The 23,602-nt window shown below is 41.7% G+C and overlaps 1 protein-coding gene across 1 annotated transcript in view; it reads right to left on the bottom strand.

Moving 5' to 3' along the window:
• Positions 1-23,364, bottom strand: part of luzp1 (leucine zipper protein 1) — a 61,018-nt gene extending 37,654 nt beyond the window's left edge. The window contains 1 exon segment of the mRNA XM_036593160.1: positions 23,111-23,364. The gene's annotated coding sequence lies outside the window, so the exon portion shown is untranslated.
• Positions 23,365-23,602: the final 238 nt, after the last annotated feature.

Raw genomic sequence — 23,602 nt, forward strand, 5'->3', positions numbered from 1 at the left:
TTCTTTGTTTGCAAGTTCTTTCGTTTATGACCTGTTTTTTGTATTTCTGACCTGCCCTTTTTGTCTTTGCCCTTTTTTGGTGTGTTCGCTGGATTTGTATGAGATTTTGGTTTTTGAACTCGGACTGGTTTTGACTACTCTCTGGACGTCCCGTTTGTTTTGGTTTTCTAGCTCTCTGGTTCTGACCCTCGCCTGTTTTGACTACGCCCTCTGTACATCCATCAAAACCTCAAGTAAACTTCAACCTTGTCCTTTTATCTGTGAGCGTCTGATCTGTGTTGACATCGTAACACTAATAAAATTAATATCCAGAGTGAAGTTCTAATAAATTAATATTAAGAACAAAGTTCTAATTAACGTCCGGAAGGAAGTTGTAATAAAATGAATGTCTAGAATTAAGTTGTTATGAAATTAATATCCAGAATGAAGTTCTAATAAAGTTTATACTTATTACATAAAGTTTATATATCCTCATGTTTCAAAAGAAGAGAACAAATCTTGATATTTTGTCAAGAAATTATTAAATAGAAAACTAGTGTATGTATTTTTATTATATATGTCTGAAAAACTGGAATTATCTTGAGTTTAGTTTACAGTACTTCAATCTACATTGTATAAGACACACACATACACACACAAACTTTCTAAGCCGCTTATCCTGCTGGGTCGCAGTCATTGGGCGGAAGGCAGGAAACGCCCTGGACAGGTACCGTATAAGTTATTATTGAATAACTGAGTAAATGTGAGCAGTGATTCTAAGTAAGAAGTGATTCCAAATCTTTGAACAGTAGCGTGTTATTGTTTTGAATGGATTTCATTGACTCCCAGGAGACTTCTAGAACATTAGAACTCCAGTGAAGTTCTGAAGACATCTAGAACATTAGAACTCCAGTGAAGGTCTGAAGACATCTAGAACATTAGAACACCAATGAAGGTGTTTTTAGACCTAAATTGTCTAATAATGGAACAGAGTCAGTTCTCACACACAGATATGACAGTCCTGCAGGAAACAAAACAGAAAGCAACAACACTGCTGACCTGTAGTGACCACGCTGGAAGCCCCAGATTAATGAATCACGATGTTGCAAACATGAGTAGAAATTGTGAAACTTTCTCTGCGAGCTCAGAAATGACTCGTGTGAATCTGCCGCAGTCTGAGGAACAGAAATGTGGAATATTTCAGACGTGTAGAAGCGCTAATTCTGAGAGAAACTATGAGACTGTAACAGATCTAATCCACTCTTTTCTGTCTGTGCTGTACGTCAGGCAACTCCTGCGTGTCTGTAATCAGAGCTGTAACACATTCAGTGCACAGAACAGTGAAAATCTGACCCCAGATCAGCTGAGAGCTGGAGAGAGAGCTGTGTGGGCTGCTGGACGGCAGTGCAGGAAACAGTTGTTTTTGAGATGATGCACTTCAAGGCTGATGACTCCTCACAGGATATGACTGTCTATGTGTTGCAGAGCAACTAATAACTAAGCTGATAGCAAATTACTTCTATAACTGACCAACTTATCGACTAATATTTGATTAATCAACTTATCTATCTACCTTCTTCAGTTCCTCTCGCAAGAGATTTCACACTCTGACGGTGTACTGAGACAGGGGTGCACCGATCTACCGTTCCCTCTCCTGATGCAGATTCCGATATTTCCAATTCGGAACTGAAGTTATGGGCTGATATCATGTACCAACCTGCTAACAGAGCTCTGACTTTCATTCTGTAGCAAAGCACATAAACATAAAGTAGAGGCTAATGTACATTCTTAAAAAAAGATGGTTCTCTCAGGGTTCTTTAGTAAAGAAACACTTAAAGAGCCTTTTGCATGATTAAAGGGTTCTTTGCATCATGAAAGGGTCCCTCAGATTGAAGATGCACGCTGTATATGATTCTATTTAGAAGCTTTTTAGAAAGGGTTCTATATAGCACCTAATAGGTTCTTCTATTGTTACAAGCGTGATGTGATATTACAATAAAAGAACCCTTTTTTGGTATATAGAACCATCTACAGCACATTCATTATAATTAAATGGTTCTTTGCATGAAATGGGTTTTTCGGATTCATGGAAAATGTGCTGTAGATGGTTCTACACACTACGAAAAAGGCTTCTTCTATCCAGGGTTCTTTGAAAATGGTATATATAGAACCCTTTCCAAAATGCTTCTATATAGAACCATGAACAGCATGTTCTCCATCTCCAATCTGAAGAAACTTTCATGATGCAAAGACCCTTTAATCATGCAAAGGGTTCCTGAATTTTCATGGATCTATATAGAAGCTTCTATATAGCACCAAATAGGGTTCTTCTACTGTTACAAGCTTGATATCACTACAACGGAAGAACCCTTTTTCGTGGTATACAGAACCATCTACAGTACATTCTTTATCAATCTGAACAACCCTTTCCTTGATTAAAGGGTTCTTTGCATCATGAAAGGGGTTTTCAGATTGATGGAGAGTAAGCTGTAGATGGTTCTATATACCATGAAAAAGGGTTCTCCTATCAAGGGTTCTGTAGCAAAGAAAATGGTGCTATATAGAACCATACACAGTACCCAGATGTGTGCTTCTATTGTTACAAGCTTGACACTAACAATAGACTAACTCTTCTGGTGCTATATAGAACCATTTGCAAAAAGGTTCTACATAGAACCATCTACATCACATTCTTCATTGATCTAAAGAACCCTTCCACGATGCAAAAGAACCCTTTAATCATGCAAAGGGTTCTTTGAGTTTTCATGGTTCTATATAGAAGCATCTATGTAGCACCAAAAAGGGTTGTTCTAATGTTTGTGGTACATAGAACCATCTATTCTCCATGTGAAGAACGCTTTCATGATGCAAAGAAACTTTTAACCATGCAAAGGGTTCTATGAGTGTTCATGGCTCTATACAAAATCATTTTCTTTACTAAAGAACCCTTAAAGAACCCTCTTTTTTTTTTAAAGATAGCACCACAGTGGATATTAGGGGCTTTATAATGTAGATTTTGATGGGTTGCATCTTTGATTTTAGTCTCACTGGTTAACAGTTCATCGCTGACCAATGATGGTCTAATATTGGTCACAAGAAATTGCTAAACTTTCCACCTCTGATCCCAAAAGAGGGAGTTTCTCCCGCATGACCAGGAATCTAACAAGAGTCGGAGAGGAGATTCTGACGGATCTGTGACCTTCAGGAGTTGGGTTCATGTTTATTTGCCGCAGGGCAGGAATCCCTGACGGACTCGCACTGACCTGCAGCACATTTACAGTTTCTCCGGCGTCATTTCCCACACAAGAGGAGGAACCCGAAAAAAAGAAAAATCATCTTGAAAGTCGACTAGAACAGCTCCTGCAAAAATGCCAAATATGCCCCCTGAAGATGGAGCCCAACCCTCACAGCCCTCCAACCCATAACATTCCTGTGTTCTGAGCCCCACTTAAGAAAACACACAGTACAGGGAGAGGGAGGGGGGGAGGAGGAGAGAGAGAGAGTGAGCGAGCGAGAGAGCGAGAGAGAGAGCGAGAGAGCGAGAGAGAGAGAGAGAGAGAGAGAGAGAGAGAGAGAGAGAGAGAGAGAGACGCTAAAGACATTAATAACAGGCAAGTTTCCACCCAGCTGACCCAGACATCCCTTTTAAGGGCAAACAGTTCAGATTCCTCTTTTCATTAGCTTCCAAAAATACCTCAGAACAGAGAGAGAGAGAGAGAGAGAGAGAGAGAGAGAGAGAGAGAGAGAGAGAGAGAGATGATAAGAATCAGAAATACTGGCATGTCCAAAGGATCCAGGACACGAAAGTAATGCCACGAAGGAATTTACAAGAAATATCTTTAAATACACCCCACACCACCACCACCACCACGCTGCTCTTTTTCCTCCAGGTTCCTGTGGGTCCGTCATGTTCAAGAGTTGAATGTTCTCCGTGAACAAAGCCTGGCTACAGCTTGCAACAGAGCCGCTACAAAACATGCTGCTGGATTACACAACCAGAAGAATAACCAAAACAAACAGATCCAAACAGAAAGTCTGACCTATTTTAGTCTAAGACCAGTTAAACGAATGGTTCAGCGAAAGACCAGTTGACACATGTTTGGTGCTCTAATTTTGCTCCTTTAGTTTTGAACCAAAAGTCTGGTGCTACTAGGCTAATGCTGCTAGCAATAGAAGCCAATAGTCACCCAAATCTTCTCAATCCGCTCAAACCGCACCCAGGTCTTCAATAAGGTGGTGCAGACGTGTAGATGTGGTTTAGGACACAGTATGATTACTGAGAGCTATAAACATGACAGCTTCACCACTACAGGCAGACATTCTGGACAACAGGTGCTGAATTCTGACTCCTACTGCATCTTGAGTGCAGGCAGCTCTGTGGACTCTAGATTACATTTACAATTTGTGCTGTTTCTGCTGTTTTTAAACATGTCTTCAGATTAAGAACAGTTATTTACAAACAGAAACAATGGAGTCCGTTGGAATACCTAGGCTGTCTTGGAATTCAAACCAGTGACCATTTGGTTGCCAGTCTGCTATTCTTACGACTAGGCCACCTGCTGCCCTTGAACACCAAAGGACTGTCTGAACACCAGTGGACTGTTTGATCACCAGTCAACTATCAGGACACCAAGGAACCGTCTGAAGACCAAGGGACCATCTGATCACCAAAATACTGTCTTCTATTGTTACAAGCTTGACACAGTAACAACAGAGGGACTATTTTGGTGCTATATAGAAGCATTTGCAAAAAGGTTCTACAAAGAACCTACATGACATTCTTCACTGATCTGAAGAACCCTTCCATGATGCAAAAGAACCCTTTAATCATGCAAACGGTTCTATGAGTGTTCATGACTCTATACAAAATCATTTTCTTTACTAAAGAACCCTTAAAGAACCACCTTTTTAAGACAGTACCACAGTGGATATTAGAGGCTTTATAATGTACATTTTGATGGGTTGCATCTTTGATTTTAGTCTCACTGGTTAACAGTTCATCGCTGACCAATGATGGTCTAATATTGGTCACAAGAAATTGCTAAACTTTCCACCTCTGATCCCAAAAGAGGGAGTTTCTCCCACATGACCAGGAATCTAACAAGAGTCGGAGAGGAGATTCTGACGGATCTGTGACCTTCAGGAGCTGGGTTCATGTTTATTTGCCGCAGGGCAGGAATCCCTGACGGACTCGCACTGACCTGCAGCACATTTACAGTTTCTCTGGCGTCATTTCCCACACGAGAGGAGGAACCAAACACCATTGGACTGTCTGAACTTTAAGAGTTCATCTGATCACCAATGGACTGTCTGATCACTAAGGAACCGCATGAACACCAATGGACTGTCTGATCACCAAGGAACCTTATGAACATCAATGGACTGTTTGACCACCAGTCACCCTCCCATCACCAAAGGACTTTTTAAACACCAAGGGACTGTCCAAACAAGGGGATCATCTAGACACCAAGGGACCATCTAACTGTCTGATCACCAAAGGACTGTCCTAACAACAAGGGTCCATCTGATAACCAATGGACTGTCTGATCACCAAGGAACCGCATGAATACCAGTGGACTGTTTGTTTACCAGTCAACTAATTGAACACCAAGGAACCATCTGGACACCAAAAGACTGTCTGATCACCAAAGGTCAGTCTGATAAGAGCAAAGTAAATGTTAATGCCTGAGCACTAGGAAACTGTCTAATCACGAAAGGACCAGCCAACCAACAAAGGACCTTTCGACCACCAGTGGACCATTGGATCACCAAAGGACTGTCTGATAAGAGTGAAGTAAATGTTAATATCTGAGACTGTCTAATCACCAAAATATACTGGATAAAATAAAAATCTCCAAAACTGTTCTTTTATAAAAGTTTGTGCTGTCTAGGAAAGACTTGGCTTGAGTACAGCACCAAAAAGTACTTGTCCAGGAGTTTCCTCTTTCTTTGTTTTCTCAGAAGAAAACTCTCCAAAGAACTCCAAACATCAAGAAATCTGAACTGTCCAGAGAGTAAATCTACCAAGACCTACTGTCTGTAGCTAAAGCTTACTGCAAAAATGTCCTGACTCTAGCAACAGTCTGTCTACTCACTGCAGCTAAAAACATTCCTCCCGGAGAGCTGCATTCCCCCAGAGTTTTGTTCCAACCTAAATCTTCCAGAGAGCACCTTGATTATCTGGATTAGGTGAGTCAGACTTGGTTTGGAACAGATCTACGCTTGAAGGGAAATCTTCAGAAGGACGGCTTCTAGCCACCAGTAGAGCCTACAGTGTGGCCTGCTCTAAAAACCTACTGACTGCAGTTAGAAACCATCAGATACAGCTGCCTCATGAAAGCCATTCCAGAGCAGGCTGAGGAAATGATTAGGCTCCAGTGTCCTAGAACCATCACGCTGTGTGTGCGTAAGATAAGGGAGATGCAACACGCAGCCTGCAAAGGCAAACTCAAACCTGATGGACTCTTCAAGCAGCTCCAACTCTCACAGTTCACAGTAGTGACAGGAAATTCAATTCAATTTACAGAGAACTGTCCGTTTCACTGAATCTAAGGCAAGACCACACAGGAGGCACGTACACATGGAGCAGTTTAGGACAAAAGCAACGTACAAAACACTATACAAAGTTCAGTTTATGCTGTTAAAAACAAAAGGAACCTGTTTCTGTTCAAAATGTTCTGCATATTTCAGTGTGTGAGATGTAAACAGAGTGATTCAGAGTGGTTTGGTGTGAAATGGTTCAGATGTCTTTACAGTGGTGGTGATAGGAACCAAGTATGACTACAACACAAATATAGACATTTTATTTACTATCCAAAACCACAAGTGAACCTACACGTGTCTTCTGAGTTTTATATGGAATGTTGATGACGGGACAATAGTGGAAAATCTGAATAAGTTTTCTTTGCCTCACAACATCCTGCATGTGTCCCTCCACCATGAATGGATTTTAAGGCCAAGATCTTCTAAAACAACATCTCAGACATCAGCCAGCGTGTTCACAACCATGTCATGTGAGGAAGCTTTAAGAGGTGGCCATCTGGTTCCCAACATCACCACTGTGAACAATTCTGAGCATTTCACATCAAACAACATTGAATGATGTTTTTTAACCATCTTAACCATTTAATTATGCAGAAATTGAGAGAGTAAGAACAATTGGTTTGACCAGTTTATTAAAAACAACTAAACTGTTGAGTTGGACATGCAATGTCATCCCGAAGCTTGGCCTTCAGGATTACGGCTGGCATTTCTTGCAAGTCTGGCAAGTTAGTGAGAAGTTTATTAGATCTGATCACAGCAAAAATAAAGCATAAACCGGGCAGTGCAACAGCGAGCCATTTTTGGAAGAAACGAGTATAAAGTCAAATAAATACACTTCCAACAAGCGATAATGTTACGCTGATAATGTTCTTCCTGGACGGTGCCAAAGTGCCTGTCAGTAGACTGTTATGTGAGCACCATTAGCCGTAGGAACAGCGAGAGACCAGAAGAGAGTGAACCGAAACGCTCACACATTCCTACACATCTTTCACAGCCTTTTTCACACCTGCAGGGCCAAGAGCTGGCAGAGCCTCCAGCTGCCAATCAAACACCAACATGCTAACTCTGACTCAGTGTGTGGGGTCCCTCAGGGCACCATATTGGGGCATTTTAACTTCTAAAGAACTGGAAAGTCATTTGTAGAAAAGCATGGAAAGGAAAACGCTCAAAATCTCTGTAAATAGAAGCAATGCTCTTGGCATTTACACTCACTGGGCACTTTATTAGGAACACCTTCTACACTCACAGTCCATTTTATCAGCTCCACTGCCCATATAGGAGCACTTTGTAGTTCTACAGTTACAGACTGTAGTCCATCTGTTTCTCTGATACTTTGTTACCCTGTTCTTCAATAGTCAGGTCAGCCACAGAGCAGGTATTATTTGGGTGGTGGGTCATTCTCAGCACTGCAGTAACACTGACGTTGTGGTGGTGTTGTGTTAGTGTGTGTTGCGCTGGTCTGAGTGGATCAGACACAGCAGTGCTGCTGGAGTTTTTAAACACCTCAGTGTCGCTGCTGGACTGAGAACCAAAAACCTGCCAACAGCATCCTGTGGGCAGCGTCCTGTGACCACTGATGAAAGACTAGAGGATGACCAACACAAACTGTGCAGCAGCAGATGAGCTATCGTCTCTGACTTTACATCTACAAGGTGGACCAACAAGGTAGGAGAGGCTAATAGAGTGGACAGTGAGCGGACACAGTGTTTAAAAACTCCAGCAGCACTGCTGTGTCTGATCCACTCGCACCAGCGCAACACACAGTAACACACCACCACCACATCAGTGTCACTGCAGTGCTGAGAATGACCCACCACCCAAATAATACCAGCTCTGTGGGGGTTCTGACCATTGAAGAACAGGGTAACAAAGTATGCAGTGAAACAGATGGACCACAGTCTGTAACTGCAGAACTACAAAGTGAAACTATATGGTCAGTTGAGCTGATAAAATGGACTAAGGTGGCAAATGTTAAACGCATTTTCTGAATGTGTGATTCTCGAAGGTAGAACATTCGGTGCATCGTCTCTCTCAGAATCCAGGATTATCCTGAACAAAGCTACTCCAAGAATGCAGTCCTTTGCGGATGTTATACATCTGTTATCTAGATTAGTGGTTCCCAGTTCTAGTCCTTGGGGGACTTTTACGCTACACAGCATAGTTTTCTGAGCCGTTGTTCTTGAACACTGACTGAACTGCTCAGCCAAGGCTTTCATGAGTGTAACCAGGTAAGTTTGAATGGGGAAAATACTTGTTACTTACACATTTATATGATGAGCTGACATGCTAACCCTTATACCGAAACAAAACTACACCTTAATCATACAACACATTCTCCAATCTGAAGAACCATTTCACCACGCAAAGAACCATTTAAGCCTGCAAAGGGTTCACTGAGTGTTCCTGGTTGTATATAGAACCACTGTCTTTACAAAAGAACCCATCTAAACAACAGTGTAGGGGGTTTAACTTATTTGGCAAAAAATGTATTTTATAGTTGTGGATCTCTTCAGATGTTCCATTTCTGAAAATGTCGTTGACACAGATTTTTAAATCTCCTCCCAAAGAGACAAACTCACTTTTGAGGTTCATCATAGACACACAGACACCACAGACTCTGAGAAATCTGGCTGTCAGATCGGGAAATACTGGAAGGAACGTGTGAACTGTTCCACTGCCTCTCGGTTCTGAGATTTAAAAAAAAAAGATGGTGCTTCAAGGGTTTTTTAGCAAAGAAAAGGGTTCTATACAGAACCGTGAACACTCAAAGAACACTTTGCATGATTAAAGCGTTCTCGCATCAAGAGAGGGTTCTTTGGGTTGATGGAAAATGTGCATAAATGAGCTACAGACAGTTGTATATAGAACCTTTTTGAAAAGGGTTTTGAAAAACATAGCACCCAAAAGGGTAATATTTGTTACAAGCTTGACATCGTAACAATAGCAGAACCCTTTGTGGTGCCATTTTCATAAAGGTTCTACACAGAACCACATACAGCACATTGCCCATGAATCTAAAGAATCATTTCACCATACAAAGAACCTTTTAAGCATGAATTGGTTATCTGAGTGTTTATGGTTCTATATAGAACCACTGGACCTTGTTTACCAACCGTTCTTAGGAAGAATTTTCTTCTTAAACCCACTTACGCAGTTTTGACGAAGATTCTGAGATTCACCAAGGTTCTCTTATTTGGGATTTGTTCTCAGGTAAGAACAGAATCTACACACACTCAAAAGCACAAAGGTGAGAACAGTTCTGCAGTTTATGAACACATCATGAATCGGACGTAGACTTTTTCAAGAACACATTTAATAACAAATTTAGGGAGACATTGGAGAATGAGGCCATCGTCTTTATTCAAGAACCCTTAAAGAACCATCTTTAAGAGTGTAGGTTTGCTTGATATGACAGCACAAGAGTGACGCTTTTACTAAATTTTACGTGTCGTATCATTTGGAGATGTTTGTAGGTGTGAGAAACGTGGACTCCACCCAACCCTACGGACTACACAACAAACCAGAGCACGACGCTGTACGTGGAAAATCCCGCCCCAAACCTGTGTGTGCTTAAATATGCAGCTCAGATCCACTGAAAGTGACCTGCTGAGCCAGCAGCAGTAACGATTAATGAGTCGGATTAAATGTTGCGTCTGCATTCAATGAGGAAGCAGCGATCATCTACCACTTTACACACACCACACGTCCAGCAGAAGGTCAGCGTTTGTGTTTATTACACTGGTAAATACTAGGAAGGTGGGAGGAAACTGTGTGGAATCTCTGTGGAAAGTGCAGCTCCTACTGTTAGGCCAAAACTCAACAGTTTGAGGCCAATTTACAGTCCAGACGACAAGTGTCGCTTGACAAAAAATGAAGTAAAAGAAGAAAAGAAACTTTTTTTTCTTAAGAATGATGTTCAGAAAAAGCACTTTTAGGAAGATTTTCTTTCTTAAGACACTTTTGTGAATCCGGCCCCTGAAAGGGTGCAGACATGGTCTTGCATTCTGATTGGACAGACACTCAAAGTTCTATGTTCTGCAGTGCTGCCACGGTTTGCAGCTGTGTTTACTGTCTACTGTCTAGCGACACTTGCAGACTGGACTATAAATTGGCCTTAACTCTAATTTACAACACACTAACTTCTATCTTAGAAGACAAACAGAGCCCATCCTTCATTTATATACCTTACAGTCAAAAACTGATTTTTTTTTCCGCATCAGGAAAATTCATATGTTTCAGTATTTATTGCCTCTACTCTTTACCTTTATTCCAGCTTCTATTCTTTTCAGGAGACTCACTTTCAGTTCCTCAAAGAATCTGCAGACACACCTCCAAAGTTCAGTCTTAGAAGCTGGTTGATCATTTTCTGAGGTAATCAAACACATTCAGTGATGTTGAGGTCTGGACTCTGGGGTGGTCAGTCTATGTTCAGCTTCTTTTTTTGATGTTCCTTTTCTCAGTGAGGCTTCTTGACAGCTACACATCCTTTCAGACCCATAGCACTGAGTTGTCTTCTCACAGTGGAGCTTTAAGTGCTGTTTATCTGATGGAGGCAGTTTTAGTGTCTACCAGGTCTTTCAGCTGGTTATTAAGGCCATCGTTTTCTTTGCAGCTCTGTAACTCCTGTTTTGGAAACTACTGTTTTTTCCACTTTCTTCTTTCTTGTGCAAGTGGATTATCTGCTCTCTGATTGGCTCACATACATCTCCTGAAACATTAATAATTTTTACTTAACGGCCGTTTGGATGGGAAATGAAATGAAATGAATGAGGGGGGGTCTGAATTTTGAACAGTACTGCATGTATGATAACTGTTGATATCTACAGAGTTAAAGCTGTTTGGTGGAGAAAAGCCTGTTAATCAGCTCAGTGATGCGGCACAAAGACAAATTATCTCTGTTTGTGAATAAGTAAAAAAAAAAATGAGTGTGTGAGAAAGAGAAGAGGCATCAGCAGCCATGGAATTCCCCATCTCCACCCAACACACACACACACACACACACACACACACTAATGAATCTAAATGCAATAAATTCCTTGTGGGCTGAGCTAGTTCTGCAGCTGAGAGAGAGAGAGAGAGAGAGAGAGAGAGAGAGAGAGAGAAGAAGAGAGAGATTAGTTTAGTGTTTTAAAGTGGTACGTGTGGTCCACTCGGCTCCTTACAGCACTGTCTGAGTCAGTGCAGCTATTTAAAGCTGGAATGTTATTTAAAACAACCCAAACACATTCATACTCTCTCAGTTCAGTTCAGTTCAATCTCTCTCTCCGGGCTCCGCCCACAAACATGTTCCTTCACAGCTACTGTAGCAAGAATGCGACTCTTAGATCCAGTTATTCATTCAACCTGATGAGAAACTGTAGAACACTCAGACTCATATATATCACAGCAAGCTGATTGGCTCTTTTTATTGAAGGGCAGGACTTTCTCCATAAACTGATTTTATGTTGAGTGTTACGAACTTTCCCAATCATATTGCAACCAGCGACCGTCTACTCCTCCTTCATAACATCTCTGTTACACTCAGAAGTAAAAGAACACTTACTGCACTTCGTCTCTCTAACACACAAACGCTGGTGTGGAACAGGTGAGAGTGAGTGGGCGGTGCCAGAGTGGAGACATAGGTGGGGCTGGAGCAGAGCTGGGGATGAGATCGCCTGGATTCTCTTTTCTTTCTGGAACTAAAAGGAAGCTGATACAGTCCAACACTTCTCATATTCTCTCTCTCTCTCTTCTGTATTTTCACTCCTTCTTTCTCTATCTTCCCTCTCCCCCCCTTTCCTTTCTCTTTGTTCCTTTTTCTCTGTCTCTTTGTTCTCTTTTCTTTTCTCTCTCTCTCCCTCATTATTGTTCTCGTTCTCTTTCTTTCCCTTTTCTATCTCTCTTCCCTTTCCAGTCTCTTCCCTACACATTTCAGCAAGGCTTCAAACAGTGCCCCGCCACACTGGGCCCTCACTAGGGCCGCGTTGTGGCCCTTCGTACCTCAAGTTAGACCTGCTCCGTGAAGCACTGGGTAACCCATGCTTGCACTGTACTGTTACCCACCCCCCCAGGCTGCCGCCAAGAGAGGCTAATGGGCTAGGAGACGAAGCGAAGCCACACTGTAAGCACCACAGTGCTTTGTAAGGAAAGCAGCTAGCCTGAAGATTCAGATTTCACAGCGGATGAAGCCGCAGATGTACTTTTAAACACGGGTGTCGCACATCGATTTTCTGAACGATTTTCTCAGCCATGGAGTGACCTATAGAGTGAGCCATGAAGCGACCTATGGAGTGACCTATAAAGTAAGCCAAAGAGTGACCTATAGAGTAACACATGGAGTGACCTATAAAGTAAGCCATGGAGTGACCTATAGAGTAAGCCAGAGAGTGACCTACAGAGTAAGCCATGGCGCGACCTACAGAGTAAGCCATGGCGCGACCTACAGAGTAAGCCATGGAGCAACCTATAGAGACCTGTACAGTAACCCATGGAGCAATCTGTGTAAAATCAAATGAGCGCTCTGAGAACACAGAAGATCTCCAAAATCAAAACGCATATTCAACCTTTACTTAATGGGTACAGCTCCAACAGAGCAACAGATGTAGTTTGAGGGTTTGTCTTCTGCTGTTCTAATAAAGGTGTGAAGGTGTCTGTGTTTCTGTGCTACAGCTGCAGTGACGCACCTGAACACGTTCCAACACGCTCACCTGAGACACATCAGACACAGCCGAGTGATTCATCATTCTGCTCAGAAATACGCTCTCAAGAGTACAGCTGAACAATCCTGACAAAAAACAGCATCACTATTACACTGTCACTATATTACATTCCTGTACACTTCGTAATATATTATAAACACATCTGTGAATCAATAATGTGACTTGGTTAAAGACCGGTTTGCATTCTTTTTGCAATACTGAGAAATGCTGTGTAGTACACTGTCTTACGCTGTGCGTTACTCAGTGGGTAATGCTGTGTAGTACACTGTGTCTTATGCCGTGTGTTACTCTGTGCGTAATGCTGTGTAGTACACTGTCTTATGCCGTGTGTTACTCTGTGCGTAACGCTGTGTAGTACACTGGGTCTTATGCTGTGCATTACTCGGTGGGTAATGCTGTGTAGTACACTGACTTATGGTATGTAGTACACTGCCTTATGATGTGTTACTCTAACACTAACACTGTAGTACACTGTGTTACTCTGTGAGTAATGCTGTGTAGTATACTGTCTTATGCTGTGTTACTGAGTGAGTAACACTGTAGTACACTGTGTCTTATGCTGTGTTACTCTACCAGTAATGCAGTGTAGTACACTATGAGTAATGGTGTGTAGTAGACTGTGTCTTATGCTGTGTTATGCGTGAGTAACGCTGTGTAGTATACTGTGTCTTATGCTGTGTGTTACTCTGAGTAATGCTTTGTAGTACACTGTCTTATGCTGTGTAGTACACGGTGTCTTGTGTGTTACTCTGAGTAATGCTGTGTAGTACACTGTGCCTTATGCTGTGTGCTACTCTGCGCTGCCTCATAACGGTCAGATCAGCTGGACACAGTGGAATGCTGATTACAGGCCTGCGCTGAAAGCGACAGTAATTATGCTGAAAAAGCAGTGTGTGTGTGTGTATGTGTGTGTGTGTGTGTGTGTGTGTGGGGAGTGGAAAACAGCTCTACTCTTCCAAAATCTGTTTTCAAGGAAACATTTTTTTATACCCAGAGTAAGAGAGTAAGAGAGGCTTTCTAACAGCACATCTCTTTCTCACAGTCAGTAGTGCTGGAACACTCCACACGTCTCTGTGTTTATGACCTGACTGACTGATCATCTCTCAGCATGATCAATATGATCAATAATCATGCAAAGTAATCACACATACAGAACACAGGCAGCTTATTATCAGTGTACCTGCGCTAACCAAGCATGTGGTCAAGATTGAAGGAAAAATGATCAATAAATATGAAATCACACATTTAATTAAACATATTACACTAGAAATACATTTAAATATTAGTTTAGAAAAGTTAGTTTATGCTTTAAACAACATTAAATACTTATTTCTGTATAATACTCATCTCTGTTTTTCTTTGTGAGCTGCGATGTTTAAGTGTGCATTCCTATGCGTGAAAGGAACAAAAACAAAAGGAAACAAAACTCAGTTTTAATTGTTACTCTAAACAGTAGCCTAAATGATTTAATGTTTTTCTGAGGTGTTTGCAGGCTGCTTTGCTGTGTTAAAGCAGAGGTCGATACAGGGTTAACTTTCACGGATGGTCAACAAAATAAAACACACCGCTAATTTCATAATGCATTTATGCATATCCGTAAAATCTCCCAGCTCAGTGGAATCCCACTGAACGCTACAAGATGTGTAGAAGTATGCACGTCACTTCGTTTAGAATGATCGCGCTGTGAAAGAGCCGTTAGATGTTTCCAAAGTTGATGTGTGGCTTATTTGTAGCCAAGAATGCAGTGTTTTTCATGTGTTTGATATCACTAACTAGCAAGGCTGTGCGATTAAGAAAAAATTGTTATGAGTTACAATTTTGGCTTCCAACGATTATGAAAAGAATATAATCAAGATAAAACGCTGCATTCTGTTTCACAGTGATGCTCTCATTGTGTCGTGTGATAAATCCAGTGGACCCTTCCTTTACAGCGCCCCTCCCTAAAAGCCCAAACTCAGCTAATTTATTTTTGTTTATTATTTTTATGTGTTTCGTAGTTTTCCACTGGTTATGCACTGCGACATAGTTAATCTTTATTTTGATCTTATTTATTTTATATTACATATATATTATATTAACACTTCTGAAAACCACTGTGTGTGAAAACAGTTCGGTGCTGCATCCACAAATGCTAATTAAAACTCTTAAACACTAAGAAGAAACCATATATAAATAGGATCCAGAAACTCTGCCACCTTCTCTGGGCCCAAACTCATTTAAAATGGACTGAGGGGAAATGGAAAAGTGTCCTGTGGTCCCGCAAATCAACATTTGAAATTTTATTTGGAAATCATGGACACTATGTCCTCCGAACTAAAGACCACTCAGCTTGTGACCAGCGCACAGTTCAAAAGCCAGCATTTATGATGTTATGGGGTCTATTACTGCACATGGCATGGGTGACGTGCACATCTGTGAAGGTACCATTAACGCTGAATGATATATACAGGTTTTGGCAACATATGCTGCCATCCAGACGACGTCTTTTTCAGGGAAGGCCTTGCTTATTTCAGCATGACAATGTCAAACCACATTCTACAAGTATTACAACAGCATTACAGCATTACTCTATATTAAAAGAGTTAAAAGACTTTTAAAAGACAATTAAAAGACTTTTTTTTTTTCAAGTTCAATTAACGCTTCCACAGTTAACGAGTGATTGTGTTTAATAATCCTGATCTCAACAATCACCAAAATAATTATAATTTTTCAACTAGGGCTGGGCAATATGACAAAATCTATATTATTATCATGATAAATTTTGTCACATAATCAAAACAATTAATCTGCTGAGAAGCTTCAGACACCAAACACGTCCTGGCTCTGAGGTAAAGAGGGGAAGCTGGGGGTTTATCACAGAACTAGCGCTTTAACAGAGAGAGAGAGAGAGAGAGAGAGAGAGAGAGAGAGAGAGAGAGAGAGAGAGAGAGAGAGAGAGAGAGAGAGAGAGAGAGAGAGAGAGAAGGAGAGAGGATGAAACTGCAGTTTTCACATTAATCCCTCAGACTGGTCGTTTAGCCTCTGTGTGTGTGTGTGTGTGTGTGTGTGTGTGTGTGTGTGCGCGTATAATCTCCTGATGCTCACACTGATGGAACTGGACCCCCATTAGCATTAGCAGTTTAGTAGCCTTGAACAACAACAGCAGTGAGCAGCACTATCACAGCCACACAGCACCATTAAAGAGCCCGTATCCAACAATTCTCCTGGATTTTGTGTTGTATATGATGTTTGTTTGGCTTCATGTATTTAAAAAGGTCAAAATTCATTTATACACATCATTCTATCCTCCAGTGAACACGACCTCTAGCGAGAACTTCAATACGGCAGTTTTTCTGCAATAAACAGTAACTGTGTAATCAAAACAACATATTTGACGGGGGAGGGGCGCTCAAACTTCTCCACACAGCTCTATGTAAATGAGCTCTGCTCTGATTGGCTGCCTGGTACTGAACCTCACTGTTTGTAGCAGCACAGTGTGTGAAATGTTGAATATCGCGTACGGTGAGGGGTTGTGATGTCACATCTCTGTGCTCTGATTTCCAGCCGAGTCAGTGAGGCTGCGGCGAGGCCTCGGCGCACACCTGCCCTAATGCCTTTAATTATAATTACATTACTGCAAACCTGTCGGATGAGTTTCTGCTGTAATCAGGGTTCAGTTGGTGTAAAGTTTGTTTAGACTCTCCGTGTCTGAGTTCCCTCACACGCCCGACCTGCTCACGCATACAAAGGTCAGCAGCGCAGCTCACTAATCAACAGTAAGGACTCTCAGGCGGTGAACTTTGACCTCCAGACGCAGATAAGATGACTGTGCGCTTGGTGACAGTGTTGACTCGGGCAAACGATAAGAGTTACCAAGACAAAAACAAACAATGACTCTATACAAACTATAAAGAACCATAAAGAACCTCAACCCGGATCCCACAGTAAACCCAGCAGGACTATGGATCCGGGCTAACTCGCACAGCTCCAGCAGCTGAGGCCAACAACCTTCCTTTCAATTAAAGCGATAGTTTTAAAGCAACCTCCAAATATACGCTCTAAAAAAATATGGTTCTGCAAGGGCTCTTTAGTAAAAGGAATGGCTATTTTTAGAACCATGAGTCCCATATAGAACAATTTTATTGCTTAAAACTTCTTTGCATGGTGAAATTATCTTATATAGCACCAAAACAACAGCACAACCCTTTTTAGTGCCATATAGAACCATATACAACACATCTGAACCATTCCACCATGCAAAGAACCTTTAAGCATGAAATGGTTCTATACAGAACTCACAGTTCCAAACAGAATCACTGTCTTTACTAAAGAACCCTTGGAAACCATCTTTTTCAGTGTGTACTCAGTCAGCCAAGACGTGTTTGGTGTCTGAAGTTTGCTTCTTTAATCTTAGTGTGTTTACATGCACTTAATAATCTGATCGTTTTCAGATTTTCTGCTGTTTATTACAGATGAAGAGCATGAAAACTCACTGAACCAGTTACTGACACAGTCTGATTTTCTGCAGTAATCAGATTATTAAGAGCATGTAAACACACTAAACCAGTTACTGACACAAAGCATGCAAATGGCTCTTTGACTGCTCATGGTTCTATATAGAACCATTGTTTCTACTGAAGAACCCTTGGAGAACCATTTTTTAAAGAGTCTACTTAAGATACATGTCAGGTCTGTCTGTGTGGTGTTGAAGGAAGCTAACTTGTGAAGGCTGTTGGTAAGAAACTGGATCTTTTTGGGAGTTACTGGTGTACAACTGTGTCAGTATCGATATGAGGGGCTCAGCAAAGATTGGTTCTTGTGCGATCAGGGAACCTTCGTTCCCATTGGCCTAAGCAAAAAGTGAAATCTGTCCAATAGGAGTAGAGCTGTTCTACTGTTTGGTGTACCATACTGACGCTGGGCTTAAAATATCCAGCTGAACTGAGAATCCCTGCTTTGCCAAACTCCCCCCGCGTGTTTCAGGGGTTCAGGATGATCCTGGTTTTGGTGGATAAAGCAGGTGAAACGCTGAGCAGAAGCAAAGAGCCCTCCAGCTGCGGCAGTAGCTTCAACCGCAGCTACGCTAGGCTAATCAGCCAGCTGGGAACCATAAAAGAGAGCGAGAGAGGGAGAGAGAGAGAGCGAGAGAGAGAGAGAGAGAGAGACAGACAGAGGGAGAGGAGAAGAAGAAGAATAAAGAGACCTGCCTTGACCTGTTCCAGACTTGAAGGCTGAACCACTGATGGTTTTGCAGTTACGCTCCAGAGTTAGCAGCTACAGCACGTGTGAGTGCATGTTGGAGCTCCACGCTGAGCCGGCCTGGCTGAACCAGAACAAAGGCATTTATACGCACATACACGCAGTACATACACGCAACAGGGCGCTTCTGTGTGAAATGTGTGTTCTGATTATTCTTAAAAGGGGAATTCCACCCATTTTTCAAAAATGTACTGCATAATTCAGGGTTTGTCAGAGTGGTTTGGTGTGAAATGGTTCAGATTTCTTTACAGTGGTGGTGATAGGAACCAGGGGTCGCCATGACTACAACACAAATATAGACATTTTATTTACTATCCAAAACCACCAGTGAACCTACACGTGTCTTCTAAGTTTTATATGGAATGTTGATGATGGAAAATAGCGGAGAATCTGAAATAATACGTTTTCTTGGGGGACTATTTTGCCTCACAGCGCCCTGCATGTATCCCTCCACCATGAATGGAGTTTCCCAAAAAGTTCTCTATCGTAAAACTGTCTCAGACATCAGGCAGTGAATTCATAACCGGTTCATGTAACAACAATCTGTGAGGGAGCTTTTAGAGGTGGACGTCTGGTTCTTATCACCACCACTGTGAACAATTCTGACTTGGTAAGTTTCTCTAGAACGGAGAAAATGGAAATTCAGATTTTATGGCTATGCTGGCATACTTTAGCCCATGTTTATAGATAACAGCATGTCATCCACTGTCAGAAATCACATAATCACATCTATTGTTCATAGTGGTGGTGATAGGAACCAGACATCCACCTATAAAAGCTCCCTCACAGAAAGTTGTTACATGAAATGGTTATGAATTCACTGCCTGATGTCTGAGACACTGTTTTATGATAGTTTTGAGGAGATTTTTGCCTTAAACTCCATTCATGGTGGAAGGATTCATGTAGGGAGCTGTGAGGCAAAATAGAAACGTTATTATTTTCAGATTCTCCATTATTTTCCATCATCAACATTCCATATAAAACTCAGAAGACACATGTAGGTTTATTGGTGTTTTTGGATAGTAAATAAAATGTCTATATTTCTTTTGTGAGTCTCTACAATCAACCATTTCACACCAAAACACTCAAAATGACTATTTACATCTCTCACCCTCAATTATGCAATTATGCAAAATTTCGAAAATTCAGTGGAATTCCCCTTTAAAGAGAAAAATCACCCCAAGGCCTAGTACACTCTGTTATAACAATTTTCATTAAGGCAATATGCTGAAGGCCTGAAGCTCTCTCTCCACTGAGACACAGTACAGGACGTCCTCTAAAACACACTCTGAGTGTGTGTACACAGCCTACAGCACCACACACTCCGCCTCAGACAGCCAGCTCACCGTGACTGAGTCCTCTACAGCACTGCTGCATCATCAGCCCACACAGTTCATCAGTTCGCTGATGACTTTGATTATGACAATAGTTTAAGATGTCCATGTTCATATGATCCACACAGTCATTCTGACAGACTGTAATACACTACAGGAAGTGTAGGGGGCGATATGACTTCTATTGTTTCATTTAAAAAGCGCTCTGTAATGTTCATATGATCCACACAGTCATTCTGACAGACTGTAATACACTACAGGAAGTGTAGGTGGCGATATGACTACATTTCAACGCACCATAACAAAAGAAATCACTTACGCATATGGAACTCTGAATGATGGCTGTATGAGCCAATTAGGCAAATAAGTAATTGAGTAATGACTTTAAAGATTCCAAAATTATTTGATATCCTGATAATAATTGTGTTTTAGCAGCAGTAAAATATGATTGTCAATAACACTTCTGTCATCATTGTCGCTATAAAATTTTAATAACGCAATTTTATAAAGGTTCTAGAACAAGATCATCTCAAAAAATTGCAGTCCTAAAAATTATCATATAACCTTCTCCACTATGATACATCAGCCTCTACTGTCACAAAAACAAAAGCATTCAAAGGTTCTTCAAAGTTTCCTTAGTAAAGGCAACAGTTTATATACAGAATCACAACTCAAAGAACCATCTGAATATCTAAATGGTTCTTTGCGCTGTTAAATGGTTCCTCTCTAGGATGGAGAAACTGTTGCATATAGTTCTTCAAAAAAACCCTTTAAAAACCTTTTTTCATATTATCTAGAACCCTATTTGCTTACTGTGTGTACATGTACGCACTTCGCTAGTCCAAAATGAGTTCAGACATCAAAATCGGGAGAGAAAAAGTTGGAGCCCTACAATTTCAGAAACAGCTGACCTACAAGTGTTTCTATCCAACACGCTGACCCTTATCTTCCCAGAATAAGGGCGCTGACCTCTGATCAGTTCACTCAAACTTTAAAGAACACGATTCAGCTACAGCAGCATTTTGCCCAAATTTTTCAAAGTTATCTAGAGGTTCTGAGTAAATACAGTGTAAATACTGCAGATCTGCTCTCACTGTCCTGCTGTCATGATGTTTTGAACTGTACTTTAGTATTAAAAGTCAAAGTACTGTGATTTATAACCGTTACAACATATTTTTAATAATTTTTAAAAACTATTTTAAGGAACCGTTTCTATTTTGGAGACTTGTGCGGCTGCAAACCTGAATAGCTAAATCAGTTATATTCTCATATAGACCAGTTAGCAGTCGGCAATGTGGCAAAAATGTGGTATTCGTGATCCTTGAAGGCATTTTTACAATATGCATCACAATATTTTTTTCTGAGGTTTAAAAAGTTAAAAAACAACCACATGCAAAAAATACCAAAACAGTAAATACAGTGATTTTTGTTTAACGTTTCACACACAGTGCTATATTAAGCTCCTCAGCGTTCTTTAAGTACTGACCATATCCACAATATATGTTCTGATAAAATATTGTCAAACTACCCAGCCCTAAAAAGATTACATCTACTTTTAGGTCACATTGTCCCCTCAAAATCTCTATTTTCACTCAAATACAGAAGTTTGTTTATCGCTCACTACTTAGTTTAAGAAGTGCAGAACCATTACGTTAAGTGAAGGCTCTTCAAACCATCCACTGAGGTTCCAAAAGCGGTTCTACTGCACCCTCACTACCATGAAAAACATCATCCATCCGCTGATATACTGATCCAAAGTAACAGCACCCCCCCAAACCCAGGCACTAGACTGACCTACATGATTTGAGATCAGCACTTTTCCTCTGAGATCCGTGATGAAATGTGGGCCAGCATGTTCACATCCTGAACTGTTTCAAACCCAAAAGAGCCTTAAAGGGGAATATATTTCCAAAATTAACTCATAATTCAGTGTAAGAGATGTAAACAGAGCTCAGTCACGCTGTGTCCTCAACCTCATCTACAAGTTGGCCTTAATGAAGACCTTGAAAAAGGTTCTGCGGAAACATTTTGGGTGCCTACTGCGTTTTAGTGTTAGCAGTGTTAGCCTCGCCGCTCCAGTTCTAGACCAAAGAAGCCAAAGTTGTCTTGGCTGATCGTCTACATCTGGAGTAACGGAAGAACTTAGATTCTTTTAAGTTTTAGCCCTAAACTTTCTTAAAGCCTTTAAAGGTGGACATCTGGTTCCTATCAACGCCACTGTGAACAATATTGACTCGCGTACACTTTCACCAATGAAATGTATTTTTAAAAATCAAATTTTAGGCCCAAAATCTTCTCCAAACTATCATAAAACAGTGTCTCAGACATCAGGCAGTGAATTCATAACCATTTCGTGGAGTAACTTTCTGTGAGGAAGCTTTTAGAGGTGGACGTCTGGTTCCTATCACCACCACTGTGAACAATTCTGACTCAGTAAGTTTTTCTAGAACTGAGCGTTTCACACCAAACCACTCCAAACGACTGTTTACATCTTAACCACTTAATCACGCAGACAGTTAGAAAAATGGGTGAAATTCCCTCTTTAATCACTTCATGACAGAGCCTGTCATCACGTTAAGTCCAGCAGTGGACACCTCAACCCTCTCCAGCCCTGACTGTCAACACGGATAGGGGTCAAGTTGAGATATAGCTGATCCTGAAGGCCCGGCCTGGACTCTGGATCAGTTTTCTTCTGCCTCGGGCCTCAAAAAAACAGGTTTAGCTGAAGAATCCGAGGTGCTGAAGGTGTTAAAGGTGTTGACCAAGCTTCCGAGCTCCAGAAAGTCCTGAAAGTCCTTCCACTCCTCCCAGACTCAGGATCAGCCTCATTGTTCTCGAAGGAGGAGGGTGACTTTTCCTGTTCCAGAAAAACCTCAAATATTCCCAAGACAAACACCAAAACCCCCCTGTCGGTGTGCGTGCTTCACCCAGCCGCCAGAAAAGTGGGTCAAAGCAGTGTTTTAATGCTTGCACGAGCTCAGAAAAAGCAGGGAAAAGGCTCGTGCTGGGCAAACTGGGCAAACTTCAGCCTGCTGACGTTGGACATCTACTACTGGATGTGGAAAGAAACACTCTGCTGACTTTAAACAGGCTGGAATTGATCAATACAACGATATTAATGAGCTATAGCACCAACAGCCGCAATACAGGCTGAAACAGACCGAGCTGGAAGTGCCCCAGCCCCCCGGCGGAGGCAGCGGGCGCTCCGGCCGGCTGTGACGGAGGAAAGGACGCTCTGACTCGGCCAGCCGGCTTCTGCTCTCCGCGCTGAAAAACAAGCCCAACTTCGATCTCACACTATCTACTTTTTCCACTCACCTTCGGCTGCGGAGGAGCGGTGGAAAGTCCCGTGCGAGTCCGATGAGCGGCCCGGTGCGGAGAAGTTCTCGGCAGTCCGGTAACGTTCTCTAATGTTCTCCGGGTCTCTTTTCTTTTTCCTTTTTCTTTTCTCGCAGTAGACAAGCAGCAGCAGCAGCAGCGCGCCGCATTCCGCACGCTGGAGCTTTTTTCCCCACTTCCCCACACCCGTATTCCTACAAGCCCCGCCCCCTGCACTGCGATTGGCCAGCTCTACTTCAAACGTCACAAAGCAGCTCGTCCCGGAGATGAAAGCGTTCGACTTTTTAACGCAGCAATAAAAAAGACTCGGATTCGGTACATAATGGAGGTACGTTTGCTGGAAGTATGAAAGTGTTGACACTGTAGTTTTACATTTTATTTTATCCTTTTCCTTGTGTTTAGTCGATGTTGTTGAATATTGTCGCTGCCCAAAGAAATGTCCATCATTTATTTTTCCACATTTTAACACAC

The sequence above is a fragment of the Colossoma macropomum genome, unplaced genomic scaffold (assembly GCF_904425465.1).
Source record: "Colossoma macropomum unplaced genomic scaffold, Colossoma_macropomum, whole genome shotgun sequence".
Taxonomy (NCBI): Eukaryota; Metazoa; Chordata; class Actinopteri; order Characiformes; family Serrasalmidae; genus Colossoma; species Colossoma macropomum.